The sequence below is a fragment of the Ovis canadensis genome, chromosome 18 (genome assembly GCF_042477335.2).
Source record: "Ovis canadensis isolate MfBH-ARS-UI-01 breed Bighorn chromosome 18, ARS-UI_OviCan_v2, whole genome shotgun sequence".
NCBI lineage: Eukaryota > Metazoa > Chordata > Mammalia > Artiodactyla > Bovidae > Ovis > Ovis canadensis.
In genome coordinates this window covers 67,973,106-67,996,727 of record NC_091262.1, presented here as the reverse complement: position 1 = coordinate 67,996,727, position 23,622 = coordinate 67,973,106, and positions in this window count along the sequence as shown.

The following is a 23,622-nucleotide window of genomic DNA, read 5'->3' as shown; positions in this document are numbered from 1 at the left end:
GTATTTTTTTTCAAAATGTAAAATTAGATATTAATAAATCCAGAAAAAATGAAGGGATGGAGCCAAAGCAAAAACAATACCCAGCTGTCGATATGACTGGTGATAGAAGCAAAGTTCGACGGCTGTAAAGAGCAATACTGCATAGGAACCTGGAATGTCAGGTCTATGAATCAAGGCAAATTGGAAGTGGTCAAACAGGAGATGGCAAGAGTGAACGTTGACATACTAGGAATCAGCGAACTAAAATGGACTGGAATGGGTGAATTTAACTCAGATGACCATTATATCTACTACTGCAGGCAGGAATCCCTCAGAAGAAATGGTGTAGCCATCATGGTCAACAGAAGAGTCCGAAATGCAGTACTTGGATGCAATCTCAAAAACGACAGAATGATCTCTGTTCGTCTCCAAGGTAAACCATTCAATATCATGGTAATCCAAGTCTATGCCCCAACCAGTAAAGCTGAAGAAGCTGAAGTTGAACGGTTCTATGAAGACCTACAAGACCTTTTAGAACTAACACCTAAAAAAGATGTCCTTTTCATTATAGGCGACTGGAATGCAAAAGTATGAAGTCAAGAAACACCTGGAGTAACAGGCAAATTTGGTCTTGGAATACAGAATGAAGCAGGGCAAAGACTAATAGAGTTTTGCCAAGATAATGCACTGGTCATAGCAAACACCTTCTTCCAACAACACAAGAGAAGACTGTACACATGAACATCACCAGATGGTTAACACCGAAATCAGATTGATTATATTCTTTGCAGCCAAAAATGCAGAAGCTCTATACAGTCAACAAAAACAAGACCAGGAGCTGACTGTGGCTCAGGTCATGAACTCCTTATTACCAAATTCAGACTTAAATTTAAGAAAGCAGGGAAAACCACTAGACCATTCAGGTATGACCTAAGTCAAATCCCTTATGATTATACAGTGGAAGTGAGAAATAGGTTTAAGGGCCTAGATCTGATAGATAGAATGCCTGATGAACTATGGAATGAGGTTCATGACATTGCACAGGAGACAGGGATCAAGACCATCCCCAGGAAAAAGAAATGCAAAAAAGCAAAATGGCTGTCTGGGGAAGCCTTACAAATAGTTGTGAAAAGAAGAGAAGCAAAAAGCCAAGGAGAAAAGGAAAGATATAAGCATCTGAATGCAGAGTTCCAAAGAATAGCAAGAAGAGATAAGAAAGCCTTCTTCAGCGATCAATGCAAAGAAATAGAGGAAAACAATAGAATGGGAAAGACTAGAGATCTCTTCAAGAAAATCAGAGATACCAAGGGAACATTTCATGCAAAGATGGGCTCAATAAAGGACAGAAATGGTATGGACCTTACAGAAGCAGAAGATATTAAGAAGAGATGGCAAGAATACACAGAAGAACTGTACAGAAAGGATCTTCACAACCCAGATAATCACGATGGTGTGATCACTCATCTAGAACCAGCAATCTTGGAATGTGAAGTCAAGTGGGCCTTAGAAAGCATCACTATGAACAAAGCTAGTGGAGGTGATGGAATTCCAGTGGAGCTATGTCAAATCCTGAAAGATGATGCTGTGAAAGTGCTGCACTCAAAATGCCAGCAAATTTGGAAAACTCTGCAGTGGCCATAGGACTGGAAAAGGTCAGTTTACATTCCAATTCCAAAGAAAGGCAATACCAAAGAATGCTCAAACTACCGCACAATTGCACTCATCTCACATGCTAGTAGAGTAATGCTCAAAATTCCTCAAGCTAGCCTTCAGTAATACATGAACCGTGAACTTCCTGATGTTCAAGTTGGTTTTAGAAAAGGCAGAGGAACCAGAGATCAAATTGCCAACATCCACTGGATCATGGAAAAAGCAAGAGAGTTCCAGAAAAACATCTATTTCTGCTTTATTGACTATGCCAAAGCCTTTGACTGTGTGGATCACAATAAACTGTGGAAAATTCTGAAAGAGATGGGAATATTAGACCACCTGACCTGCCTCTTGAGAAATCTGTATGCAGGTCAGGAAGCAACAGTTAGAACTGGACATAGAATAACAGACTGGTTCCAAATAGGAAAAGGAGTATGTCAAGGCTGTATATTGTCACCCTGCTTATTTAACTTCTATGCAGAGTACATCATGAGAAACACTGGGCTGGAGGAAGCACAAGCTGGAATCAAGACTGCAAGGAGAAATATCAATAACCTCAGATATGCAGATGACACCACCCTTATGGCAGAAAGTGAAGAGGAACTAAAAAGCCTCTTGATGAAAGTAAAAGAGGAGAGTGAAAAAGTTGGCTTACAGCTCCACATTCAGAAAACAAAGATCATGGCATCCAGTCCCATCACTTCATGGGAAATAGATGGGGAAACAGTGGAAACAGTGTCAGACTTTATTTTTTGGGGCTCCCAAATCACTGTAGATGGTGACTGCAGCCATGAAATTAAAAGACGCTTACTCCTTGGAAGAAAAGTTATGACAAACCTAGATAGCATGTTCAAAAGCAGAGATATTACTTTGCCGACTAAGGTCCGTCTAGTCGAGCCTATGGTTTTTCTAGTAGTCATGTATGGATGTGAGAGTTGGACTGTGAAGAAGGCTGAGCACCGAAGAATTGATGCTTTTGAACTGTGGTGTTGGAGAAGACTCTTGAGAGTCCCTTGGACTGCAAGGAGATCCAACCAGTCCATTCTGAAGGAGATCAACCCTGGGATTTCTTTGGAAGGAATGATGCTAAAGCTGAAAACTCCAGTACTTTGGCTACCTGATGCAAAGAGTTGACTCATTGGAAAAGACTCTGATGCTGGGAGGGATTGAGGGGAGGAGGAGAAGGGGACGACAGAGGATGAGATGGCTGGATGGCATCACTGACTCGATGGACGCGAGTCTGAGTGAACTCCGGGAATTGGTGATGGGCAGGGAGGCCTGGCGTGCTGCGATTCATGGGGTCACAAAGAGTTGGACACGACTGAGCAACTGAACTGAACTGAACTGATTTTAAAATTATTATATTATAATTGTTTGAATTCCTGCTGTACAGAAAAATGGTTCAGTTATACATACGTGTGTGTGCGTGCTTCAGTCACATCCAAATCTTTGCGACCCTGTGACTGTAGCCTGCCGGGTTCCTCTGTCCTTGGGGTTCTGCAGGCAAATATACTGAAGTGGGTTACCATGCCCTCCTCTGGGGATCTTCCTGACCCAGGGATCAAACCCATGGCTCCTGTGTCTCCTACATTGCAGGCAGATTCTTTTTCCATTGAGCCACTTGAAAAGTCCATCTGCTAATATATATGTACATTCTTTTTCATTATGGTTTATCACAGGATATTGAATATAACTCCCTATGTTATACAGTGGGACCTTGTTGTTTATCCTAATTTAATTCTCAGAACAACCATGTGGGGTAGATAGAGTTATTATCTCCATTTTACAGTTGAGAAATATTATGCCAAAATAAGTTAGATAATTTGCTACATAAATTAAAAAATGAAGGAGTCAATTATTCGAATAAACTTCTGACAACCACAAATTCAATGCTCCTTTCACAATACCTCTTTTTTCTCTCTGCTTTCAGAATTCATACTCATGACACAGGAAAGGAAATACGTCTCTTTAAAGAAGGATTTTTATGGTTTAGTGTTTTGTGTTGAGTTCTAGATTAAGAATCAAACTGGGGGACTTAGATTGAGTGGGTAAAATAAAGTTTTATGATTAGAATAGTCTTTGCTGAGAGTAACTCATTCATAAGTAGAAGACTGATTGTAATAGAGGATGACAGAAGAATGTAATCTGAGCAGACTCAGGAAGTTCACTGATAGGTGACCAGTAAGCCATGGCACATTTTGCACCAAGAAGTTAAAATGTTTCACATAGTGTTTAATTAACACCAGCTGCTCTTAACTGAATAAGATATGCCAAAGGAAGAAAGGGAAAGGGAAAAATGTGACAAAGAGGGAACTCAAAGCCCCAGAGTGTTGTGGGTACATTTCAGTTCAGTTCAGTTCAGTCGCTCAGTCGTGTCCGACTCTTTGCGACCCCATGAATCGCAGCACACCAGGCCTCCCTGTCCATCACCATCTCCCAGAGTTCACTCAGACTCACGTCCATCGAGTCTGTGATGCCATCCAGCCATCTCATCCTCTGTCGTCCCCTTCTCCTCCTGCCCCCAATCCCTCCCAGCATCAGAGTCTTTTCCAATGAGTCAACCCTTTGCATCAGGCGGCCAAAGTATTGGAGCTTCAGCTTTAGCATCATTCCTTCCAAAGAAATCCCAGGGTTGATCTCCTTCAGAATGGACTGGTTGGATCTCCTTGCAGTCCAAGGGACTCTCAAGAGTCTTCTCCAACACCACAGTTCAAAAGCATCAATTCTTTGGTGCTCAGCCTTCTTCACAGTCCAACTCTCACATACATACATGACCACAAGAAAAACCATAGCCTTGACTAGATGGACCTTAGTCGGCAAAGTAATGTCTCTGCTTTTGAATACGCTATCTAGGTTGGTCATAACTTTTCTTCCCAGGAGTAAGCAGTCTTTTAATTTCATGGCTGCAGTCACCATCTGCAGTGATTTTGGAGCCCCCCAAAATAAAGTCTGACACTGTTTCTACTGTTTCCCCATCTATTTCCCATGAAGTGATGGGACCGGATGCCTCAGTTGTCCACTAATGTCCCAGTCAATGCCTACTTGCTTACATGTTAGTTTTTAAGCAAGGAAATTTCATTAAATTTTCTATGACCAATACAGTATTTTCATGCCTGCTCAAAGACTTTCCTTACAGTGATATTTATTTAATATATTGAAAAATTATTTTAATTTCAGAAAGTCTGTGTTTTCCCTATCAAACTGTTATTGCTTAAGATAGCAAAACAATGAACATTTATCATTTATTTCATGCATTTCTAAACATCTCTCGGACCACTCTATGAAAATGTACTAATGTTTCTTTTATAATGCATTTTGTGGTTTTTCAAGTTGCAGTGAGGTCTGAGTTCCTAGAATATATCTCTAGATTTTAGGGTGTACTAAAAAAAAACGATGATATAATGTTTCAAAAACTACCTGGTTTTAAAAGTCCATAAAATACCAACCAAATATTAATTCTATGATAAATATGAACATAAAGATAGCTTTTTTGGCTGTATAGTTTACATCTTAAAGGCAGATATGAGACATTATAATATTAATTATGTGCTTTTACTCATAATTCTACTGATTTCTTGAGTCATTTAATTGAAGATGTTTGTATATTACAATTGAAGTTTTTTTTTTTTTTTTCTGAGTAAGACTTTATTCCAAGGGCCTTTACAAATAAAATTCTACTTCAAATAATTTTTAGGCATTCATTTTTTTTAAGGTCTGCTATAGTTCATGTTGAGAGTTGCAAGGTATGTTCTACTAGTTCTTTAAGATTTAAGTAAAGTGATACTTGATTTATAATATGATGAACCACATAAATAATAATTTTATTTCATTTAGCTATGTCTTCATAGTGTGTTAATGGGCCATGCACCTATAATGTTCCATATACTTTACTTCAATATCCCAAAGACTATGAAAATAAAATGTTTACTTTGGAAACTCAGAAACACAGAAAAGATATATTTCTTTAAAAGATGAAAAGAATATTTAAATTATCCTCTTTCACCAGAAGAATATATTGCAACCCTTTTTTTTTTTTTTTTTTATTAAGGGATTAACTCTAAAGTAAAAGGCAGGCAGGAAATTTCTTGAAAGAAAATAAAGGCTTTGTATTTCAGTGATTACTGAAATTTTGCAAGATGATATTTGGTGGCTAAAATATAAAAATGAAAATCTCTATTGCCTAAAGTGAAACAATAGCTATTCTAAATGTCTTATCCACATGACATTGAGAATAATGATGGAAAACTTTCTTAGTTTCTTTTAGTTCAACCATTTAGCTCAGACTACACTCAAAACATATACGGACACGACTGAACGACTGAACTGAACTGAACAGAACACTCTAAAACATATACTTTTACCTACCAAGAATCACTTATCATGCTTTGTCTGGTGGGAAAAAAAAAGTGAAAGTGTTAGTTGATCAGTCACGTCTGATTGTTTGTGACCCTGTAAACTGTAGCCTGCCAGGCTCTCTGTCCGTGGAATTCTCTAGGCAAAAATACTGGAGTGGGTTGCCATTTCCTTCTCTAGAAGATCTTCCCTACGCTGGGATCGACTGTCTGAGCCACCAGGGAAGCCCCAGTTTCTACCTCAAAATAATTTCTACCTCAAAAGAGAAACTGCTAATTCAACTAGTTTCATTTGCTTTTAGTAAAAATCATCTGATATTTAATTTGGAAAGGAATTAAAAGTAAAAGGGACACTGGGGAACTTTTGAGGGTTACAGGTGTGTTTTGTAACTTGATCATGCTTGTGGTTTCATGGCTAAATGCGTACATCAAAACGTAGTAAAATTTACACTTTAAATATTTATAGTTTTTTGGTCTGTCAGTTAAATCCAATAAATATGTTTAAAAAGATGAGTGAGTGTATTGTATATATTGTGTATCAATACACAATATGAGTATATTGGAACAACAATAATAAGCTTATTCAGAGATTTAACTTTTAAAATAATTTCACTAATTACAGGATTAGGAGACAACCCAGGGTCTTTCTGCTTTTCTTCATGTCTTATGAGCAGCGACCCTGGCTACTTTTGTTCCAGGCTATCTTTTCAGTGATGTTTTTATAGTAAACAGTCTTGGAAGGTATAAGTGTCTCCCTCTAAAGCAAAGGGCAGGTTTGTTTACTGTCTAGTATGAAAAAGATAATGTGTCCCTCTGGGGCAAAGGGCAGTCATGCTTACTGCACATTATAAGAGATCTGGGTTCCCTTTGCTTGGGGCTTCTTTCTGTAATATGACCCATGGCACATACCTTCTTGATACTACACTTAGAAACTGAGGTCTGGGACATGGTGCAAATCCTGATACTCTAGCTACTGTATTGCTGCGAGTAATAAATTGACCTTTGTCTCTGACATAGGAGTCTCATGTCTTTTGCCAGCTTTTGTGAACTATGGCTGTTTAACTTTCAGGTATAGTAAAATGTCAGATCCTTTATAAATTTCTTGACAACTTTGATGATAAGGATAGGATGCTGAAAGAGACATTGCTTTCTGGAAGAGGAAAAATGAGGGCCTCACCACTGATAAATGGGATTTCAGGTAATTCCATGAGGAACTGATAAATATGGAACAAACTGCATGATCAACTGGGCAATAAATGATCATCCACTTTACCACTAGCTGATGAGGAGGGATTTTGAGAGGTTGTTGCAGGTTGAACTCTCTTGCTTTTTTGATGATCCAGCTGATGTTGGCAATTTGATCTCTGGTTCCTCTGCCTTTTCTAAAACCAGCTTGAACATCAGGAAGTTCACAGCTCATGTATTGCTGAAGCCTGGCTTGGAGAATTTTAAGCATTACTTTACTAGCATGTGAGATGAGTGCAATTGTGTGGTAGTTTGAGCATTCTTTGGCATTGCCTTTCTTTGGGATTGGAATGAAAACTGACCTTTTCCAGTCCTGTGGCCGCTGCTGAGTTTTCCAAATTTGCTGGCATATTGAGTGCAGCAGTTTCACAGCATCATCTTTCAGAATTTGAAATAGCTCAACTGGAATTCCATCACCTCCACTAACTTTGTTTGTAATGATGCTTCCTAAGGCCCACTAGATTTCACTTTCCAGGATGTCTGGCTCTAGGTGAGTGATCACACTATCATCAGTATCTTGGTCGTGAAGATCTTTTTTGTACAGTGCTTCTGTGTATTCTTACCGCCTCTTAATACCTTCTTCTGTTAGGTCCCTACAATTTATGTCTTTTATTGAGCCCATCTTTGTATGAAATGTTCCCTTGGTATCTCTAATTTTCTTGAAGAGATCTCTAGTCTTTCCCATTCTATCATTTTCCTCTATTTCTTTGCATTGATCCCTGAGGAAGGCTTTCTTATCTCTCCTTGCTATTCTTTGGAACTGCATTCAAATGGGTATATCTTTCCTTTTCTCCTTTGCTTTTCACCTTTCCTTCTTTTCACAGCTATTTGTAAGGCCTCCTCAGACAGCCATTTTGCTTTTTTGTATTTCTTTTTCTTGGTCTTGATTCCTGTCTCCTGTTCATTGTCACGAACCTCCATCCATAGATCATCAGGCACTCTGTCTGTCAGATCTAATCCCTTAAATCTATTTCTCTCTTCCATTGTATAGTCATAAGGGATTTGATTCAAGTCATACCTGAATGGTCTAGTGGTTTTCTCCACTTTCTTCAATTTCAGTCTGAATTTGGCAATAAGGGGTTCATGTTCCAAGCCACAGTCAGTTCCCGGTCTTGTTTTGCTGACTGTATTGAGTTTCTCCATCTTTGGATGCAAAGAATATAATCAATCTCATTTCAGTGTCGACATTCAGAAAACTAAGATCATGGCATCCAGTCCCATCACTTCATGGCATAGACGGGGAAACAGTGGAAACAGTGGCTGACTTTATTTTTGTGGGCTCCAAAATCACTGCAGATGGTGATTGCAGCCATGAAATTAAAAAATGCTTACTCCTTGGAAGGAAAGTTATGACCAACCTAGACAGCATATTAAAAAGGCAGAGACATTACTTTGCCAACAAAGGTTCATCTAGTCAAGGCTATGGTTTTTCCAGTGGTCATGTACAGATATGAGAGTTGGACTATAAAGAAAGCTGAGTGCCAAAGAATCGATGCTTTTGAACTGTGGTGTTGGAGAAGACTCTTGAGAGTCCCTTGGACTGCAAGGAGATCCAACCAGTCCATCCCAAAGGAGATCAGTCCTGGGTGTTCACTGGAAGGACTGATGTTGAAACTGAAACTCAACACTTTGGCCACCTGATGCGAAGAGCTGACTCATTGGAAAAGACCCTGATGCTGGGAAAGATTGAGGGCAGGAGGAGAAGGGGATGACAGAGGATGAGATGGCTGGATGGCATCACCGACTCGATGGACATGGGTTTGGGTGGACTCCGGGAGTTGGTGATAGACTGGGAGGCCTGGCATGCTGCGGTTCATGAGGTTGCAGAGAGTTGGACACGACTGAGCGATTGAACTGAACTGAACTGGACTGTGGGTTGAACACTAGGAAATAAATTGAAAGGTAGCTGTATGAATTGTGCCCTTGTCCTCTGGGTGGAAGACTCTCATGTCAATTTGGTGGCCAGCATCAGGCCTACCCCTTAGGTTTTAGATGCATCACTTACTTTACACTGATACCAGGCACATTCCTTTAGAAGAACACCTAGTACCTTTCTCTAGTCAAAATCGAACGTCTAACTGATAGAGGTCTTTTGACTCTCTATCCTGAGAGTCCCATTTTTGGGTGGGTCAACTCAGATTTAACAACTAATAAGATGAGAAGTTAAAAGTCATAGTCATAGTCAAAGTTACAGTTTTTCCAGTAGTGATGTATGGATGTGGGAGTTGGACCATGAAGGCTGAGTGCCAAAGAATTGATGCTTTCAAATTTTGGTGCTGTAGAAGACTCTTGGGAGTCTCTTTGACTGGTGGGAGATCAAATTAGTCAATCCTAAAGGAAATCAACACTGAATATTCACTGAAAGGACTGATGATGAAGCAGAAGTTCCAATATTTGGCCACCTGACTCATTGGAAAAGACCCTGATACTTGGAAAGATTAAAGGCAGGAGGTGAAGGGGATTACAGAGGATGAGATAGTTGGATGGCATCATTGACTCAATGGACATGAGTTTGAGCAAACTCCAGGAGATAGTAAAAAACAGGGAAGCCTGGCGTGCTGCAGTTCATAGGGTCACAAAGACTCAGACATGACTAGTGACTGAACAACAGCAACAACAAGAGAATGATTCCTAGAGTTTCACTTGTAAATATTCAAGGCTGCAGCTAACATTGGGCTTCGCAGGTGGCACAGTAGTAAAGAATCTGCCTGCCAATGCAGGATATGCAGAATCCAAGGATTCAATCATCCCTGGGTCAGGAAGATCCCTGGAAGGAGGCAATGATAACCCGCTCCAGAATTCTTGCCTGGAAAATCCCAAGGGCAGAGGAGCCTGGCAGGCTACAGTCCATGGGATCGCAAAGAGTTGGATATGACAGCGACTGAGCATGCAGCTAATGTGGTCTGTGCAGTATCTTGGCTTTATATGAAAAAGTGATAGCTATCCCTCCGGGGAATGGGACTCTCAGTTCACAGAGGTTTTTCTGTTTGTCTGGGCTTAGTTCGCTGATGGTTCGTCTAGGCTGAAATCAAAAAATGAGCTGCAGTAACTGTTCAGCCTAAAGATCAGTTATATAGAACTAAAAATGGACATGTTTACCTTGCATAGTGGTCAGAAATCAAGGCCATTCTCATGCCTCTGGCCAAGACTCCCCTTGATAAACTTGTTATATACTTACAAATTGTAGGCTATAATGAATGTCCTAGCTGGTAGTCTGTCACATAGAAAATTATAAGTGATAAATAAAAGACATGCCTCTTTGGGCCTGTGAAACTGGAAACAGGTTGATAAAACTGTTGATTGAACTGTTTCTTGATCACTTACATAGTGCCCATGAGAAGGGCTCATCCTATGATGAGAACAGTTAGAACTAACTATGGATGCTCTGCCCAGATTGTTATCATTGCTTTGTGTATCCATCATTGTCCTGGACATGACAACATATCCACCATTATATGTTTGGTATAAATATTTCTGATGCAGAGGCTACTGCTGCATAGAAGACTTTTGGCTCTTGGCAAAAGTAAACCCATTTGTCCTTCCATAAGGGAGTCACATGACACAGGGTTGGGGCCCTCACTCACTTCTGCAGGTTGACTATATATCAGAGGAATTTGTGTCACTCCAGAAGCAAGAACTGAACTGAGTTATTCTAATTGAACCAAGGACCTTAAGGTTTACCACCTGGCCAGGAGACCGTATTGAAGTTATTGTCAATCTCTGCCTTCTGATTGAGTCTTAGAGACTCCCATGATTTTGAACAGCATTTTCTTTTCAGGGGTACCAACTGTGGTCAGGACTGTGCATTAATGGGGAAGCCAGGCATTAGTTTGATTTCTTGCCAAAAATACAGTGACCTGTACCTTAGGGATGGTCTAAGAGAACTTCAAATATTTTATAAAGTTAGAAAAGGTGTTACAAAATTTGTCCTTGACTTTCACTGAGGTGATCAGTAACACTGCCTTGACACTGAAGACATTCAAGTCAGCCTCAACTCACTAGCCAAGGTTGTTATAGATATAAAATTGCCTCACTCTTCTTCCCATACTTTTCTGTTGTGAGATTAAATTATTCTTTGTGAGAAGGCTTTTCCCTGAGGTAGATTTTTCTTATAGTATAGATTTGAGAGTTCCAAATCTTTACAGATAGAAAAAGATTGTTTTTGCCCATATTGCTTCCCATGTCTTTGTTTCCTTCCCAAATATGTGTCAACCCCAGGGTTTTTCTGTCAGTCTGCAAAACATGGAAAGTATAAGCTCTTTTTCTTGTTTGTACTTTTGTGTCATAAATTAGGTTTTGTGAAAGTGTTCAGTTACCATGGTGATAGCCACTAAATAATGTAAAGGAACAGAATTCTCTCTTTTAAATATAAATTGTGCATTCATAACACATCAAGAATGCACTAGATTCACTGGCTTCTTCAGCATCAGAAATACCTGACAATAATGTGAAATTATCACTGTTTCTTCTTAAAGGGAGCAAGAACTAATGATAAGAAGTGTTTTTAGATATATAATGGAATATGTGTGGATTTAAAAAAGGATGTAAATTTAAGGAATGTAAACGAAATAGTGGTGGGAAAGTATACCATGTATACTATCTGAAGGATGTTATTTCAATTCTAATCTTATGTTTCTGGTGCAAAAATCATCTAAAGAAAATATTCCTTTTAGTTCTTCCTTTATATAGTCTGCCTTATCAGATTCTATTTGCTATTTGAAAATATAACTGAATAGAAATCAAGATGGTTTTAAAAGTATATAAGAATTTAGAATGCTATAACATTTTTGTGAAATGTACTACATCTGATGTCACCTAAAATAGCGTTAGAAGTGACCAGATCTGATAATAGCCTAAATTATTTTTCATCTTCTTTATGGGGCTGAATTAAGTGACAAACTATTAGAGAACTAGTAACAGTACCTTGAACTGGTCTTTAAAGTTTAGTAAAGACAACAAAAGAGTCCGAAATGCAGTACTTGGATGCAATCTCAAAAATGACAGAATGATCTCTGTTCATTTCCAAGGCAAACCATTCAATATCACAGTTATCCAAGTCTATGCCCCAACCAGTAACACTGAAGAAGCTGCAGTTGAATGGTTTTATGAAGACCTACAAGCCCTTTTAGAACTAACACCCAAAAAAGATGTCCTTTTCATTCTAGGGGACTGGAATGCAAAAGTAGGAAGTCAAGAAACACCTGAAGTAACAGGCAAATTTGGTCTTGGAATACAGAATGAAGCAGGGCAAAGACTAATAGAGTTTTGCCAAGATAATGCACTGGTCATAGCAAGCACCCTCTTCCAACAACACAAGAGAAGACTCTACACATGGACATCACCAGATGGTCAACACCGAAATCAGATTGATTATATTCTTTGCAGCCAAAGATGGAGAAGCTCTATACAGTCAACAAAAACAAGACCAGGAGCTGACTGTGGCTCAGATCATGAGCTCCTTATTACCAAATTCAGACTCAAACTGAAGAAAGTAGGGAAAACCGCTAGACCATTCAGGTATGACCTCAATCAAATCCCTTATGATTATACAGCGGAAGTGAGAAATAGATTTAAGGGCTTAGATCTGATAGAGTGCCTGATGAACTATGGAATGAGGTTCATGACGTTGTACAGGAGACAGGGATCAAGACCATCCCCATGGAAAAGAAATGCAAAAAAGCAAAATGGCCATCTGGGGAAGCCTTACAAATAGCTGTGAAAAGAAGAGAGGTGAAAAACAAAGGAGAAAAGGAAAGATATAAGCATCTGAATGCAGAGTTCCAGAGAATAGCAGAAGAGATAAGAAAGCCTTCTTCAGCGATCAATGCAAAGAAATAGAGGAAAACAATAGAATGGGAAAGACTAGAGATCTCCTCAAGAAAATTAGAGATACCAGGGGAACATTTCATGCAAAGATGGGCTCGATAAAGGACAGAAATGGTCTGGACCCTAACATAAGCAGAAGATATTAAGAAGAGGTGGCAAGAATACACAGAACTATACAAAAAAGATCTTCACAACCCGGATAATCACGATGGTGTGATCACTCATTTAGAGCCAGCCATCTTGGAATGTGAAGTCAAGTGGGCCTTGGAAAGCATCACTATGAACAAAGCTAGTGGAGGTGATGGAATTCCAGTGGAGCTATGTCAAATCCTGAAAGACGATGCTGTGAAAGTGCTGCACTCAATATGCCAGCAAATTTGGAAAACTCAGCAGTGGCCACAGGACTGGAAAAGGTCAGTTTTCATTCCAATTCCAAAGAAAGGCAATGCCAAAGAATGCTCAAACTACCGCACAATTGCACTCATCTCACATGCTAGTAAAGTAATGCTCAAAATTCTCCAAGCTAGGCTTCAGCAATACGTGAACCATGAACTCCCTGATGTTCAAGCTGGTTTTAGAAAAGGCAGAGGAACCAGAGATCAAATGGCCAACATCCGCTGGATCATGGAAAAAGCAAGAGAGTTCCAGAAAAACATCTATTTCTGCTTTATTGACTATGCCAAAGCCTTTGACTGTGTGGATCACAATAAACTGTGGAAAATTCTGAGAGAGATGGGAATACCAGACCACCTGACTGCCTCTTGAGAAATCTGTATGCAGGTCAGGAAGCAACAGTTAGAACTGGACATGGAACAACAGACTGGTTCCAAATAGGAAAAGGAGTACATCAAGGCTATTTATTGTCACCCTGCTTATTTAAGTCATATGACGGGTACGTCATGAGAAACGCTGGACTGGAAGAAACATAAGCGGGAATCAAGATTGCTGGGAGAAATATCAGTAACCTCAGATATGCAGATGACACCACCCTTATGGCAGAAAGTGAAGAGGAACTAAAAAGCCTCTTGATGAAAGTGAAAGTGGAGAGTGAAAAAGTTGGCTTAAAGCTCAACATTCAGAAAACGAAGATCATGGCATCCAATCCCATCACTTCATGAGAAATAGATGGGCAAACAGTGGAAACAGTTTCCGACTTTATTTTTTTGGGCTCCAAAATCACTGCAGATGGTGACTGCAGCCATGAAATTAAAAGACGCTTACTCCTTGGAAGAAAAGTTATGCCCAACCTAGATAGCATATTCAAAAGCAGAGACATTCCTTTGCCGACTAAGGTCCGTCTAGTCAAGGCTAAGGTTTCTCCAGTAGTCATGCATGGACGTGAGAGTTGGACTGTGAAGAAGGCTGAGTGCCGAAGAATTGATGGTTTTGAACTGTGGTGTTGGAGAAGACTCTTGAGAGTCCCTTGGACTGCAAGGAGATCCAATCAGTCCATTCTGAAGGAGATCAACCCTGGGATTTCTTTGGAAGGAATGATGCTAAAGCTGAAACTCCAGTCCTTTGGCCACCTCATGCGAAGAGTTGACTCATTGGAAAAGACTCTGATGCTGGGAGGGATTGGGGGCAGGAGGAGAAGGGGACGACAGAAGATGAGATGGCTGGATGGCATCACCGACTCAATGAGTCTGAGTGAACTCTGGGAGTTGGTAATTGACAGGGAGGCCTGACGTGCTGCGATTCATGGGTTCGCAAAGAGTCCGACACGACTGAGCGACTGAACTGAACTGAAAGATAATTTTTTTAATAGAATAAGAAAAATTCAAGTTTATTCAAATAAAGCTAGCTGTCTAAGGGTCATAACTGAAAATTGGTGGTACAGTGGAAAAAGATATTTCTCTTATTTTTGTCTGCACTGGATCTTCATTGCTGCACTCAGGCTTTCTCCAGGTGTGGCCGTCAGGGGCTACACTCCGTCTCAGTGCACGGGCCTCTCACTGCCGTGGCTTCTCTAGAAGCATGGGTTTCTAGATCCTGGGATCTAGGCGTGCAGGCTTCAGTTGTTGTAGCTCAGGCTCTTATTTGCTCCGTGGCATGTGGAATCTTCTCAGAGAAGGGTTTGAACTCATGTCTCCTGCATTGGCAGGTGACTTCTTATCCCCTGTGCCACCAGGGAAGTTGTGGCGGTAAAATTTAAGTTCACAGGATGTGGCAAAAGACTACTCAAACTCTCATTGCGGTTAAGCGAGTGTGGGGCCCAGGGTGGAAAACGTTTCTACTTTTGACGCTTCCTTGCACGTGGAGGAAGTTCCCACTAGGCTAGCACTCCTGCCCTCTTGGCTTTTCCTTCCTGCTGTTTCATAAAGGGAGGGGAGTGACCCAATCTTATTGCTGAATTTGGAAGGGCAACCGAACATACCAAGATTAAACTCCGTTTTCTCTCCCTTCTTTTGGGAAGCCAGCTGACCACAGAAAGTAGACAGACTTTCTAGCCTATTCCTCTGTGATGACCCACGTCAGATAGTCTGATGAAACAGTGCTATGAATAACTAAGACTACTTCTATAGTTAGTCTTAAGGAGCCCTAAACCTTTTGGATTTAAGTCATAATCTACAATGTCAGCTTTGTAGTAACAATAAGGGTAAAATTTTCATCTTCAGGCTTTTCTTGTTACTGGAGCACAGCTTTGCCTAACATGACGAATATAATACCTTTGCTTCAGTTACCTTTTTTAAATGCCAGTGGTTGAAATAGCTTTATTTAATGACATTTAACATAATTCATCTGTGCAATTGCACTATTTAGTTTTATTCATTTTCTTTTCATTTCTGATTCATATGTTCAATTCTTTCTTCCCTGTAGGCACTCATTCTAATGTGCTTTTTGTATGCCCTTGAATATTTATGCACCGTTACAAAATATGATTCATTGTGTTATATATATTTTTAAAATTTACATAAGTATTACGTATAAAACGCTATGTAACTTTTTCCAATTTTTACATTTTCCTCTCAAAATAATGTTGCTATACACATATGGCTAGAGATGTGTTTCTTTGCAGAACATCTGAACTTTTGATAGACTTGTTTCATGAGAGCAGGGAAATGTCTGAGAACAGGAGTGTGGAAAGTTGGCAAATGCTGAGTGGTAGCTCTTAAGGGTGTATCTCTATAAGAAATCTTATGGTTTTGCTTATTGTGTGTCCTCCATGTGGTGGACATAAGACAACTAACTTGCAGGTGAGCTGAATGGGTGATTCTAAACACAGTTCTAGATTCAGGTTGTTTGTTTTTGTTATTTGGGGAAAGTTTCTTATTTGGTGAATTTAGTGGGGAAAGGGGAAGGAAAATAAAAACACTTAGGTGAAAGATAAGAAGTTGATGCAGTGGATAGGTGTTAGGGTATTGGGAAAGAGCAAGAACTAGGCTTGAAAAACATCAGATCCCCCCTCCCTTACTTAAAGCCACAGATTGACACATGAAGGAAACTGCTTAGAATAGGCACAATTCCTACAGTACCCATGCAACATGGACTCGAACAATGACTGTTTGACCAGAACTAGAGATAAAATCCTAAGACTTTGAGAGAGAATGTTTGTATTTCAAAAATAACTTTTGTTTACTGATTGAATACCTTCTATGTTTTATGCATTTTACATGGATTCTCACATTAATCCTCATACAGATTCTGAGGACAGTATAATTCTTATTCTTATTTTATAGCTGAGTAAGTTGCAGATGTATCATGAGTAGAGTCAAATCCAGGATTTAAAATCTGTATTTTTGGGGGCTCCAAAATCACTGCAGATGGTGACTACAGCCATGAAATTAAAAGAGGCTTGCTCCTTGGAAGAAGAGCTATGACCAACCTAGACAGTGTATTAAAAAGCAGAGATATTACTTTGCCAACAAAGGTCCGTGTAGTCAAAGCTATGGTTTTTCCAGTAGTCATATATGGATGTGAGAATTGGACTATAAAGAAAGCTGAGCACTGAAGAATTGATGGTTTTGAATTGTGTTGGAGAAGACTCTTGAGAGTCCCTTGGACTGCAAGGAGATCAAACCAGTTAATCCTAAAGGAAGTCAGTCCTGAATATTTCCTGATACTGAAGCTGAAATTCCAATACTTTGGCCACCTGATGCGAAGAACTGACTCATTGGAAAAGACTCTGATGCTGGGAAAGATTGAAGGCAGGAGAAGGGGATGCCAGAGGATAAGATGGTTGGATGGCATCTCCAACTCGATGGACATGAATTTGAGCCCGCTCTGGGAGTTGGTGATGGACAGGGAAGGGTGGCGTGCTGCAGTCCATGGGGTTGCAAAGAGCTGGACACGACTGAGTGACTGAGCTGAACTGAACTATATTGTCTAAAATCCATGTTCTTTCCAGTATGTGATGGTACCTCTCTATCTCAAGGAGAGAAATTTTGGGGATTTCTCTTTGGAGTCAGTATATTAGAGCACTCCTGGTTTGCAGTTTGGGAGCAAACAACATGGCTTTAGAGACAAGAAGAGTCTCTTTAAAAAGAGAGGTGAATCAGCATCACGTTGAGAACAGTAACCTTTCTTCTATACCTGATGCAGAATGGGAGTTTGATAACTATTGAATGGAAGTTTGTTAAATAAACCACAACCAGAACCATACCATTATACCATATGTAATTTGGTGTGTATTTATATAAACTACTTGCTACTTAACCAAAGGCAGTTCTTTCCCATTTATATACCTTTAGTTTTCCTGAACTAACAGTTTGTAGACCATTTGAAGTCCCAAGGCAAGCAAACAAATAGGCAATCAGAGAATCTCCCTGGGCATTGTTCGGGAACAATGCCTGAACCAGGTGTACTCAGCTGACAATGACAGCCGCTTAGCTATGGCTTCAGGTGAGCAACAAAGTAAGCAACTGCCTAAGAAATAGAGTCAAAAATGGCTTATGCATTCCAGCTGATGGTCAGGCTTCATAGTTTCTATGTGAGAAGATACTGGAGCATGTCAAAATATCTAACAGCCCTATTATTTCTTTCATTTTTTTCTTCTCTGTTTCTTCTTCCTATCTTCCTTTCTTAATATTTTTATTTGTTTCCCCTCTTGAAATTTTCTTTTTATTTCAGTAATTAGCAAGTTAATGATAAATTTTACTAAAGCATTTCCCAGACTCTATGGAAGGGATTTAAAAAAATAAATTGTCATTCTACAAAAGGGGAATAATCATTATGGCACCATTAGGTATGTAAATACAGGATTTAATCAAATTACATGTTGAATACTAATACAAGCATGTGGATATACTATCTGAGGAAGGAGAGAGAACTTAGGTTAGGATATTCTGGATTTTGCCCTTCTGGTGAAAACATAATGGCTTTTCTTTATTTAAATCTTTTCCTCCCTTCTGGAAGGCTTTCAGCAGACTGAAGAGCCTAAGCCACTCCATCCTGTAAAAGAGCTCCATTTTGCAAAGGTACCAGGCAAACAGACTTAGACTTTGGATATTGCCTAAACTTGCCCCACTGTGCACGAGCCAATCAGCCCTTAGGTTAAACCTCTTGACTTTAAGTTCAAGAATTTGTGATTTACCTTGGAAGTAATGATTTACCTTTGTGATTTACCTTGGAAGTAATGATTTACCTTTGTGATTTACCTTGGAAGTAATGAGTTACCATTGTGATTTACCTTGGAAGTAATGATTTACCGTGGAAGTAAAAGAAACAATCAGAAAGCCACACACAACCCTACAGAAGAGGGTAACCAATCAGTAGTCCTTCAGCCTGAATACCCTCTTTGTTACCCTTTCAACTGAATATTCCCTATATAAGCAGTGTAACCCAAAACTCGGGGCTCCTCTCCTTAGCCACTGCGTCGGTAATGGTGGGAACCCCAGCTCGAGCTTGGTAATAAAAACTCTCTTGCTTTTGCATTGGATACCGGCTCCCTGGTGGTCATTGGGAGATTTCGCGCCTTGGGCGTAACACAGACCATTTTCTTGCACCAAAAGAAGCAAAGAACTGTCTGAAAGTGAATTTTTGTCCTGTTCTTTTCAAATGGAATCAGGAGCCTATTGAGATTATCTTACTGCAAAGTTAAGCTTGATGTGATTTAGAATAATGCCTCTTATTAACAGAAGGTTCCAGACCTGATTGTTACCAATGTTTGTATACCTCAGTGCCAAATACTAGGTGTTTAAGTTTCAATTAATTGATGAGGTACCACTTCACACCAGTCAGAATGGCTGTGATCCAAAAGTCTGCAAGCAATAAATGCTGGAGAGGGTGTGGAGAAAAAGGAACCCTCTTACACTGTTGGTGGGAATGCAAACTAGTACAGCCACTGTGGAGAACAGTGTGGAGATTCCCTAAAAGACTGCAAATAGAACTGCCTTATGACCCAGCAATCCCACTGCTGGGCATACACACCGAGGAAACCAGAATAGAAAGAGACACATGTACCCCAATGTTCATCGCAGCACTGTTTATAATAGCCAGGACATGGAAACAACCTAGATGTCCATCAGCAGATGAATGGATAAGAAAGCTGTGGTACATATACACAATGGAGTATTACTCAGCATTTAAAAGAATACATTTGAATCAGTTCTAATGAGATGGGTGAAACTGGAGCCGATTATGCAGAGTGAAGTAAGCCAGAAAGAAAAACACCAATACAGTGTACTAACACATATATATGGAATTTAGAAAGATGGTAATTATGACCCTGTATGCAAGACACCAAAAGAGACACAGATGTGTAGAGCGGACTTTTGGACTCTGAGGGAGAGGGAGAGGGTGGGATGATTTGGGAGAATGGCATTGAAACATGTATACTATCATGTAAGAAACGAATCGCCAGTCTATGTTCGATGCAGGATGCAGGATGCTTGGGGCTGGTGCACGGGGATGATCTGGAGGGATGATGTGGGGTGGGAGGTGGGAGGCGGGTTCATGTTTGGGAGCTCATGTACACCCGTGGCAGATTCATGTCAGTGTATGGCAAAACCAATACAGTATTGTAAAGTAAAATAAAGTAAAAATAAAAATTAAAAAAAGTTTCAATTAATTGTGAAATACAGATTAGGTATGAGTAAATAAAGATCCTAGATAATTAAAAAATATGATTTGGGGGGCCATGTTTTGTATCAAAATATAAACGTGTGGCATAATTTAAATTTAATCAATAAATTTATATTTATTCATAGTCTTTTCCCACTTAGGTGGAATAGAGAATAATTTGTGTATAATTTATTGGCAAGATGAAAAGGGCAAGATGAAAAGCTTTGTATTGAGTGGAAAACCAAAATATATTGCTTAACCTTTTCTACTAAAAAAAAAATTCACTGCATTTTGCTATCTATGTAAAGTGGAAGAGGGTTTATTGTCAAAAGTCAGAAAACATACCAGGAACTTTGGAATCAAATGATGGTTTGAAAACAGTAACTTTAATTTATTTTTCTTTTAGCAAACTCAGAATTACTTTTAGAGGAATTCATGATAATATTGACCTGTATGACTCTATATCAAAGCAATGATGTTTAAACAAAAAATACTATATATTCAATGATATTCAAGAAATATTTGTTCAGTAATTAGAGGAAAATGAGTGCTAGAAATACATCTATCACATAACTACATAAAACTTCCATTGTTTTAGATGCTTTGATAGTAACATATGAGTACCTTCCTGAAAAGTTGGTATATATGGATGATGCCTGATTGATTGAAATTCATGGACTTTTCCTAGAGGAACTAAAAAGCCTCTTGATGAAAGTGAAATTTGGCTTAAAGCTCAACATTCAGAAAATGAAGATCACAGCATCCGGTCCCATCACTTCCTGGGAAATAGATGGGGATACAGTGGAAACAGTGTCAGACTTTATTTTTGGGGGCTCCAAAATCACTGCAGATGGCAATTGCAGCCATAGAAGTAAAAGATGCTTACTCCTTGGAAGAAAAGTTATGACCAACCTAGACAGCATATTCAAAAGCAGAGACATTACTTTGCCAACTAAGGTCCATCTAGTCAAGGCTATGGTTTTTCCAGTAGTCATGTATGGATGTGAGAGTTGGACTGTGAAGAAAGCTGAGTGGTGAAGAATTGATGGTTTTGAACTATGGTGTTGGAGAAGACTCTTGAGAGTGCCTTGGACTGCAAGGAGATCCAACCAGTCCATTCTGAAGGAGATCAACCCTGGGATTTCTTTGGAAGGAATGATGCTAAAGCTGAAACTCCAGTACTTTGGCCACCTCATGTGAAGAGTTGACTCATTGGAAAAGACTCTGATGCTGGGAGGGATTGGGGGCCGGAGGAGAAGATGATGACAGAGGATGAGATGGCTGGATGGCATCACTGACTCAATGGACGTGAGTCTGAGTGAACTCTGGGAGTTGGTAATTGACAGGGAGGCCTGGCTTGCTGCGATTCATGGGTTGCAAAGAGTAGGACACGACTGAGCGACTGAACTGAATTGAGCTAAACTGAATGAAATAAAATTCCAGTCAATTCACAATTCTTCCATAGTTATGGTTGTATTAGGAGAAGAGTACTGGCAAGAATGGTAATACAGTCCTCTGGGCATGAAATTCTGTGTGCCCAGATTAAGATTATGGCAGTGGAGTTAGAGAGAGAGCTATAGACACAAGAGATTTTACCACTGGAATGGATAGAACTTGGTGGATAGTTGAATGTAGGTGTCTGAGAGAGACAATTCAGGTTTCTAGTTTATGTAACTTGGTGGATAAATTAGAAACAGGGTACACAGCACAGGCAAGGTTTGGTATCAGGAAAAGAGAAATTCAGTTTTGAACATGATGACTCTGTTAGGTGACCTGCTCACCTTTTTCTTATTTTCCTTCATATTTATTTGGGGATCATTCTGGCTGAACTTTGATAATCTATAGGTGTTGCTTTGTCAGTTGCTCTTAAGAAATTTTTGTTAATATGATTCTTTCCAACTAGATTTTTTCCTCTTCTCTGTGAGGTATATTTCCTCAACTTCTTGTGGAATCTTGGTACAGTAGAAATCAACATAATCAGTGTAACAATTTCCCCATGAAATGAGTGAGCCTTTGCTGACAGACATGGTTCACCAATTCGTCATCATTAATCACATTTAAAAAAATGAAAAAACTTAAAAACATGTAAAAATGGAGATGGTTTTGGAGAGCTTACTGGAAGATAGAATACAATTTAATACATTTTAATATTATGCTCTATTACTTATGTATAATAAGTAATAGAATATTCTATTACTCTATTACTTATGTCTGTCTAGTCAAATCTATGGTTTTTCCAGTAGTCATGTATGGATGTGAGAGTTGGACTATAAAGAAAGCAGAGCACTGAAGAACTGATGCTTTTGAACTGTGGTGTTGGAGGAGACTCTTGAGAGTCCCTTGGACTGCAAGGAGATCCAACCAGTCAATCCTAAAGGAAATCAGTTCTGAATATTCATCAGAAGACTGATACTGAATCTGAAACTCCAGTACTTTGGCCACCTGATGCGAAGAACTGACTCATTTGCAAAGACCCTGATGCTGGGAAAGATAGAAGGCAGGAGGAGAAGGGGACGACAGAGGATGAGTTGGTTGGGTGGCATCACCAACTCAATGGACATGAGTTTCAGTAAGCTCCGGGAGTTGGTGATGGACAGGGAAGCCTGGCATGCTGCAGTCCATGGGTCACAAAGAGCTGGACATGACTGAGCGACTGAAGTGAATGATTACTTATGTGAATTCAAAAATACTGATAATAAGACACATTTTTTCAATTCAGCTGAGAAAGAGGGAAGATTGTAGATAAATCAGTCTCTGATAAACGTATTTTGATTTTACATCTTAATGTTTCTTTTCTAAGAATTTTTCCATTTTTACTATCAGGCAACAATTAAAAGTGATGGTATCTAATGCCAGTGAATGTAGTGGGAAATCTCATATGCTTTTTTGGTTATATATACTCTTCAAAGAAACTAATTTGGCTGTATGTACTAAGACTCCTAAAGTGTTTATTAATTTTGACCCAGGGACTTCATTTAGGAATCTATGTGAAATGATCAAAATTTTTAATAATGATTTTTTTGCAAAGCTGTTCATAACCTTATGTAATAATTAAAAATTTTAAGTAACAAATTTTCAAACATAGGTTTATTAAATCATATTGACTGTGCTTTCTCTTCCTGTTCTCTTTGTTTCCAAATTAAAGTTCATTCTTCATTATAATCACTGTCTAGGAAATTCTTCATTAGCTTTGCTTCTTTTTTGGGGGGGAGGGGGGAGTTGTGCTCTGCTCCCTGGCAAAATTCCAGCTGTGGAAAAACTCTACTAACAGATTTCTCCATGCCCATATTGTTGCAACTAAGAATTATTGGAGAAAATCACTCATCTTCTAAGTTATCTTTCATTTAATCTGGGCCTTTGAAACTGACAAAGATTATTTCCTGTTTGCATTCTCTAATCATTTCAAATCTCTATTGTCTACTTTTTACATAGATACCTTTTTTCTTTTGGCCTTGCCCTGCAGCCTGTGGAATTTTAATTCCTCAGCAGTGAGAGTACAGAGTCCTAACCACTGGACAGCCAGGGAATTCTATTCTCTTTATTTTTCACTCTGTGTACTATATAGAAAAAG